Raw genomic sequence first — 9,026 nt, 5'->3', positions numbered from 1 at the left:
AATTCCACTACTCACCGTCTACTAAGAGAGCCCGGGTCCTCGGGCCGCACGCTCTGGCCGCGCTCCAAGGCCGACGCCATCATCGCAGGGTATACCTGGGTTGAGTGGAGACGAGGTTATGCAGCATTGCTGAAACTTGAGTGGACCCTTGTTCCTCCTCCCTCCCCGACATGCTGCAACTCCTCGGCCGTTGCCGAAGGCTACCGGGACGGTACCTTCGCATGGAAACGGTAAAGGCTTCATCGCAGAATCCCATGATACTTGCAGAGGACTCACGAGGGCAGCGAGCCAGGTCCATCAGCCAGTCGGTGAGGGGTTTCAGTGTAATACAAGGGGCCCGCCTGAAACACACAAATGACAGTGGATGCTTAGAGCTGTACCAGAACTTGGCACCCAAGGAATACCAAGGGGTTCTTTCCACCAGTGCCTTCTTACCTCATTCACTTGACCTTGACTGCCAAGATCTGGCTTTACCTCCTAAGAACAAAGACAAAGAACAATGCTGTAACAAAGCCACCAGTTACACTTGCTGAGGAAACACAAACAGTGACTGACCTTCCTGCAGGAAACCCCCTCACCTGGTATGGGGCGCTCTGCCACGGATTTAATCTGTCTGCATCTGCAAGAAAGTGATGACAAAAGTCAAAGGGCTGCATGAGAACTTCACAGCTCCAGCCATCTTCTGACAATCTAGAAATATCATCTAGAGGACAAACTGCACCCTACATTACAAATTTCAAGTCCCCAAGCCTTGTTCTATTACACCGATATGCCAGGGTATGCAGCAGGGCAGAGCAGCTCTGGGCCAAACCCATGCAGGCACCCATGACAGAGGAGATGACAAACGAGAGGATACAACAAGGAGAGAGAACTCAGGGTGGAAAGCATGACTGCAAGCACATCAAAGGGCTAAGGCAAAAGACCTGTGACACAGGACACCCAAAAGACATGGCATGCACTATAGACAAGTGACACAACATGCGCTCGGATTGCTCTGCCCTGCGCACCTCAGCATTGTCATCAAATGTGAGACTTTCACTTTATGCGGGCTAAGGCGCCCCTTCTTGGGTATCCCCATCTCCAAAGCTGACGCAAAAATCCCTCCCGGCGAGGCCCGACTCGATACTCCACTTTCATCCCCTTGACTTATCTCTCAGACGTCCTGAGATGTGAATCCACCTGGGACGCAAAAGAAGACCGCCTCACCACCCTGGAAGCTCCTACCATCGCCGGGCTTTTGTCTTTTAGATGGCTACAATAAAGAAAACCAAACATCAGTACAGGAACTTTGTGGCACATTGGCCAAGCCCCCAACAGTTCCACTACTCACCGTCTCCTAAGAAGGCCGGGGTCCTTGGGCCCCACGCTTTGGCCACGCCCCGAGGCCGATACCGTCACCGCAGGGTATACCTGAGTTAAGAGGAGAGGAGGTGACGCGGGACTGCTGAAACTTGAGCGGACCCTCGCTCCCCCCCCCCGACTTGCCGCAACTCCTCGGCCGTCGCCAAAGGCTACCGGGACGGTACCTTCGCATGGAAAAGGTAAAGGCTTCATCGCAGAGTCCCATGATACTTGCGGAGGACTCAGGAGGGCGGCAAGACAGGTCCGTCAGCCAGTCGGCGAAGAGTTTGGTGTAATACAAGGGGACTACCTGAAACACACAAATGACAATGGATGCTTAGAGCTGTACCAGAACTTGGCACCCAAGGCATAACAAGGGGTTCTTTCCACCAGTGACTTCTTACCTCATTCACTTGACCTTGACTGCTAAGATCTGGCTTTACCTCCTAAGAACAAAGACAAAGAACAATCCTGTAACACAGCCACCACTTATGTTTGCCCTGCAAAGACAAACAGTGACCGACCTTCAGGTGGGAACCCCCTCACACGGTATGGGGCGCTCTGCCGCAGATTTAATCCGTCTGCGTCTGCAAGAAAGTGATGACAAAAGTCAAAGAGCTGCATTAGAACTTCACAGCTCCAGCCATCCTGTATGAGTCTAGGAATACCATCTTGAGGCCAAACTACAAGCTACACCACAAATTCCACATCCCCAGGCCTTGTCCTATTACACCCATACTCCACAGTATGCATCAGGGAAGAGCAGCTCTGGGCCAAACCCACTCAGGCACCCGTGACACAGAAGATGACAAACAAGGGGACACAACAAGGAGAGAAAACTCTAGGCTAGATGATCACAAGGACCGAGCAAATGAGGAATGAGATGACCACGGCGAGACCGACGGTGAGCCAACGAGGCTGCAAGAACCCTGGCAGAGGAGGATGATGACAGAAGGGCTTATTCCAAGAACCGCAAAGATGGATGCCCGAGAATTGGACGGGTGGAATCCTCCAGCTATCTTCACATTGTTACAAGCCTTCATCCTCTATAATGGATCATTGCAGTGCACAGCTGACAATGCAGCTCAGAACAAGACCTGAAAAGACACCCGACTCAACGTCGCTGAAGAGAGACGTGATCCTGATGCACCTCCAAGCTCACGAGTCAAAGGATCAATGGTATCGGCACCACACTGAGGAACGCCAAGAACAGAGACGCTAAGAATAATGCCCAGCGTTTGCGATAAGCATCTCAAAGGGCTAAGGCAAAAGACCTGTGACATGAGATGCACAAAAGACAGAGAACGCACAATAGACAGGTGACACGTACCAGGCCTGCTCTGCCCTGCGCACCTCGGCACTGTGATCAAAAGCGAGACTTAGGCTTTATGGGGCCTAAGGGGCCCCTTCTTGGGTATCCCCACCTCCAAATCTGACTCAAAAATACCTCCTGGTGAGTCCCAACTCAACACCCTGCTTTCACCCCTACTGTGGGTCACAGGTCTCAACTTATCTCTTGGATGTCTGGGGATGTCAATCTGCCTCGGGTGCAAAAGAAGGCTGCATCACCATGCGGGAAGCTCGTGCCTTCACCGGGCTGGTTCTCTCTTGGTCAGCTACAATAAAGAAAACCAGACAAACATCAGTGCATGAACTTAGTGGCACCTCAGCCAAAACCTGTCAATTCTGCCACTCACCGTCTCCTAAAAAGGCTGGCCTCCTCAGGCCGCACGCTTTGGCCACGCTCTGAGGCCAACGCCATCGTCATCGTCACAGAGTATACCTGGGTTAAGAGGAGACGAGGTGATGCGGCATTGCCGAAACTTGAGTGGGCCCTCGCTCCTCCCTCCCTCCGCAACTCACTGCAACTACCTGGCCTTTGCCGAAGGCAACCTGGACGGCACGTTCAAATGGAAAAGGTAAAGGCTTCGTCACAGAGTCCTGTAATACTTCCGGCGGGCTAACGACAGCGGCGAGCCAGGTCCATCAGCCAGTTGGCAAGGAGTTTCACCATAATACATGGGGACTGCCTGAAGCACACAAATGACAATGGATGCTTAAAGCTTAGAGTGCCAGAACTTGGCATCGAAACAATAACAACCCGTTCAGGACACCGGTCACCACTTACCTCGCTAACTCGACTTTGACTGCTGAGATCTGGCATTACCTCCTAAAAACAAAGACAAAGAACGATGCTGTAACACAGCCACCAATTACACTTGCCCCGCAAACAAACGGCGACTGACCTTCCTGCAGGAAACCCCCTCACCTGGTATGGGGCGCTCTGCCACGGATTTAATCTGTCTGCATCTGCAAGAAAGTGATGACAAAAGTCAAAGGGCTGCATGAGAACTTCACAGCTCCAGCCATCTTGTGACAACCTAGGAATATCATCTAGACGCCAGACTACACCCTACATTATGGATTTAAAGGCCTTGGGCCTTGTTCTATTACACCTATATGCCAGAGTATGCAGCAGGGCAGAGCAGCTCTGGGCCATTCCATGCAGGCACCCGTGACACAGGAGACGACAAAAGAGGGGATGCAATGAGGAGAGAGAACACTCGGCGAAAAGCGTGACTGCAAGCACATCAAAGGGCTAAGGCAAAAGACCCGTGACACAAGATGCCCAAAAGACACGGCATGCACAATAGACAAGTGACGCAAGATGCACTCGGATTGCTCTGCCCTGCGCACCTCAGCATTGCGATCAAATGTGAGGCTTTCCCATTATGCGGGCTAAGGGGCCCCTTCTTGGACATCCCCATCTCCAAAGCTGACTCAAAACTCCCTCCCAGCAAGCCCCGACCCGACACCCCGCTTTCATTCCCTCCGTGGGTCACATCCCTCAACTTATCTCTCAGACATCTGGGGATGTGAATCTTCCTGGGGCGCAAAAGAAGGCGGCCTCTCGCCGGCCCAGAAGCTCCTGCCATTGCCAGGCTGTTGTCTCTCAGTCAGCTACAATAAAGACAACCAAACATCAGTGTATGAGCTTAGTGGCATGTCGGCCAAAACCCAACAATTCCACTACTCACCGTCTACTAAGAGAGCCCGGGTCCTCGGGCCGCACGCTCTGGCCGCGCTCCAAGGCCGACGCCATCATCGCAGGGTATACCTGGGTTGAGTGGAGACGAGGTTATGCAGCATTGCTGAAACTTGAGTGGACCCTTGTTCCTCCTCCCTCCCCGACATGCTGCAACTCCTCGGCCGTTGCCGAAGGCTACCGGGACGGTACCTTCGCATGGAAACGGTAAAGGCTTCATCGCAGAATCCCATGATACTTGCAGAGGACTCACGAGGGCAGCGAGCCAGGTCCATCAGCCAGTCGGTGAGGGGTTTCAGTGTAATACAAGGGGCCCGCCTGAAACACACAAATGACAGTGGATGCTTAGAGCTGTACCAGAACTTGGCACCCAAGGAATACCAAGGGGTTCTTTCCACCAGTGCCTTCTTACCTCATTCACTTGACCTTGACTGCCAAGATCTGGCTTTACCTCCTAAGAACAAAGACAAAGAACAATGCTGTAACAAAGCCACCAGTTACACTTGCTGAGGAAACACAAACAGTGACTGACCTTCCTGCAGGAAACCCCCTCACCTGGTATGGGGCGCTCTGCCACGGATTTAATCTGTCTGCATCTGCAAGAAAGTGATGACAAAAGTCAAAGGGCTGCATGAGAACTTCACAGCTCCAGCCATCTTGTGACAACCTAGGAATATCATCTAGACGCCAGACTACACCCTACATTATGGATTTAAAGGCCTTGGGCCTTGTTCTACAACACCTATATGCCAGGGTATGCAGCAGGGCAGAGCAGCTCTGGGCCAAACCCATGCAGGCACCCGTGACACAGGAGATGACAAAAGAGGGGATGCAATGAGGAGAGAGAACTCTCGGCGAAAAGCGTGACTGCAAGCACATCAAAGGGCTAAGGCAAAAGACCCGTGACACAAGATGCCCAAAAGACACGGCATGCACAATAGACAAGTGATGCAACATGCACTGCGATTGCTCTGCCCTGCGCACCTCAGCATGGCGATCAAATGTGAGGCTTTCCCATTATATGGGCTACAGGGCCCCTTCTTGGACACCCCCATCTCCAAAGCTGACTCAAAACTCCCTCCCAGCAAGCCCCGACCCGACACCCCGCTTTCATTCCCTCCGTGGGTCACATCCCTCAACTTATCTCTCGGACATCTGGGGATGTGAATCTTCCTGGGGCGCAAAAGAAGGCGGCCTCTCGCCGGCCCAGAAGCTCCTGCCATTGCCAGGCTGTTGTCTCTCAGTCAGCTACAATAAAGACAACCAAACATCAGTGTATGAGCTTAGTGGCATGTCGGCCAAAACCCAACAATTCCACTACTCACCGTCTACTAAGAGAGCCCGGGTCCTCGGGCCGCACGCTCTGGCCGCGCTCCAAGGCCGACGCCATCATCGCAGGGTATACCTGGGTTGAGTGGAGACGAGGTTATGCAGCATTGCTGAAACTTGAGTGGACCCTTGTTCCTCCTCCCTCCCCGACATGCTGCAACTCCTCGGCCGTTGCCGAAGGCTACCGGGACGGTACCTTCGCATGGAAACGGTAAAGGCTTCATCGCAGAATCCCATGATACTTGCAGAGGACTCACGAGGGCAGCGAGCCAGGTCCATCAGCCAGTCGGTGAGGGGTTTCAGTGTAATACAAGGGGCCCGCCTGAAACACACAAATGACAGTGGATGCTTAGAGCTGTACCAGAACTTGGCACCCAAGGAATACCAAGGGGTTCTTTCCACCAGTGCCTTCTTACCTCATTCACTTGACCTTGACTGCCAAGATCTGGCTTTACCTCCTAAGAACAAAGACAAAGAACAATGCTGTAACAAAGCCACCAGTTACACTTGCTGAGGAAACACAAACAGTGACTGACCTTCCTGCAGGAAACCCCCTCACCTGGTATGGGGCGCTCTGCCACGGATTTAATCTGTCTGCATCTGCAAGAAAGTGATGACAAAAGTCAAAGGGCTGCATGAGAACTTCACAGCTCCAGCCATCTTCTGACAATCTAGAAATATCATCTAGAGGACAAACTGCACCCTACATTACAAATTTCAAGTCCCCAAGCCTTGTTCTATTACACCGATATGCCAGGGTATGCAGCAGGGCAGAGCAGCTCTGGGCCAAACCCATGCAGGCACCCATGACAGAGGAGATGACAAACGAGAGGATACAACAAGGAGAGAGAACTCAGGGTGGAAAGCATGACTGCAAGCACATCAAAGGGCTAAGGCAAAAGACCTGTGACACAGGACACCCAAAAGACATGGCATGCACTATAGACAAGTGACACAACATGCGCTCGGATTGCTCTGCCCTGCGCACCTCAGCATTGTCATCAAATGTGAGACTTTCACTTTATGCGGGCTAAGGCGCCCCTTCTTGGGTATCCCCATCTCCAAAGCTGACGCAAAAATCCCTCCCGGCGAGGCCCGACTCGATACTCCGCTTTCATCCCCTTGACTTATCTCTCAGACGTCCTGAGATGTGAATCCACCTGGGACGCAAAAGAAGACCGCCTCACCACCCTGGAAGCTCCTACCATCGCCGGGCTTTTGTCTTTTAGATGGCTACAATAAAGAAAACCAAACATCAGTACAGGAACTTTGTGGCACATTGGCCAAGCCCCCAACAGTTCCACTACTCACCGTCTCCTAAGAAGGCCGGGGTCCTTGGGCCCCACGCTTTGGCCACGCCCCGAGGCCGATACCGTCACCGCAGGGTATACCTGAGTTAAGAGGAGAGGAGGTGACGCGGGACTGCTGAAACTTGAGCGGACCCTCGCTCCCCCCCCCCGACTTGCCGCAACTCCTCGGCCGTCGCCAAAGGCTACCGGGACGGTACCTTCGCATGGAAAAGGTAAAGGCTTCATCGCAGAGTCCCATGATACTTGCGGAGGACTCAGGAGGGCGGCAAGACAGGTCCGTCAGCCAGTCGGCGAAGAGTTTGGTGTAATACAAGGGGACTACCTGAAACACACAAATGACAATGGATGCTTAGAGCTGTACCAGAACTTGGCACCCAAGGCATAACAAGGGGTTCTTTCCACCAGTGACTTCTTACCTCATTCACTTGACCTTGACTGCTAAGATCTGGCTTTACCTCCTAAGAACAAAGACAAAGAACAATCCTGTAACACAGCCACCACTTATGTTTGCCCTGCAAAGACAAACAGTGACCGACCTTCAGGTGGGAACCCCCTCACACGGTATGGGGCGCTCTGCCGCAGATTTAATCCGTCTGCGTCTGCAAGAAAGTGATGACAAAAGTCAAAGAGCTGCATTAGAACTTCACAGCTCCAGCCATCCTGTATGAGTCTAGGAATACCATCTTGAGGCCAAACTACAAGCTACACCACAAATTCCACATCCCCAGGCCTTGTCCTATTACACCCATACTCCACAGTATGCATCAGGGAAGAGCAGCTCTGGGCCAAACCCACTCAGGCACCCGTGACACAGAAGATGACAAACAAGGGGACACAACAAGGAGAGAAAACTCTAGGCTAGATGATCACAAGGACCGAGCAAATGAGGAATGAGATGACCACGGCGAGACCGACGGTGAGCCAACGAGGCTGCAAGAACCCTGGCAGAGGAGGATGATGACAGAAGGGCTTATTCCAAGAACCGCAAAGATGGATGCCCGAGAATTGGACGGGTGGAATCCTCCAGCTATCTTCACATTGTTACAAGCCTTCATCCTCTATAATGGATCATTGCAGTGCACAGCTGACAATGCAGCTCAGAACAAGACCTGAAAAGACACCCGACTCAACGTCGCTGAAGAGAGACGTGATCCTGATGCACCTCCAAGCTCACGAGTCAAAGGATCAATGGTATCGGCACCACACTGAGGAACGCCAAGAACAGAGACGCTAAGAATAATGCCCAGCGTTTGCGATAAGCATCTCAAAGGGCTAAGGCAAAAGACCTGTGACATGAGATGCACAAAAGACAGAGAACGCACAATAGACAGGTGACACGTACCAGGCCTGCTCTGCCCTGCGCACCTCGGCACTGTGATCAAAAGCGAGACTTAGGCTTTATGGGGCCTAAGGGGCCCCTTCTTGGGTATCCCCACCTCCAAATCTGACTCAAAAATACCTCCTGGTGAGTCCCAACTCAACACCCTGCTTTCACCCCTACTGTGGGTCACAGGTCTCAACTTATCTCTTGGATGTCTGGGGATGTCAATCTGCCTCGGGTGCAAAAGAAGGCTGCATCACCATGCGGGAAGCTCGTGCCTTCACCGGGCTGGTTCTCTCTTGGTCAGCTACAATAAAGAAAACCAGACAAACATCAGTGCATGAACTTAGTGGCACCTCAGCCAAAACCTGTCAATTCTGCCACTCACCGTCTCCTAAAAAGGCTGGCCTCCTCAGGCCGCACGCTTTGGCCACGCTCTGAGGCCAACGCCATCGTCATCGTCACAGAGTATACCTGGGTTAAGAGGAGACGAGGTGATGCGGCATTGCCGAAACTTGAGTGGGCCCTCGCTCCTCCCTCCCTCCGCAACTCACTGCAACTACCTGGCCTTTGCCGAAGGCAACCTGGACGGCACGTTCAAATGGAAAAGGTAAAGGCTTCGTCACAGAGTCCTGTAATACTTCCGGCGGGCTAACGACAGCGGCGAGCCAGGTCCATC

This window comes from Aphelocoma coerulescens, chromosome 14 (assembly GCF_041296385.1).
Source record: "Aphelocoma coerulescens isolate FSJ_1873_10779 chromosome 14, UR_Acoe_1.0, whole genome shotgun sequence".
NCBI classification, from domain to species: domain Eukaryota; kingdom Metazoa; phylum Chordata; class Aves; order Passeriformes; family Corvidae; genus Aphelocoma; species Aphelocoma coerulescens.
Note: the sequence above shows the minus strand (reverse complement) of the source record.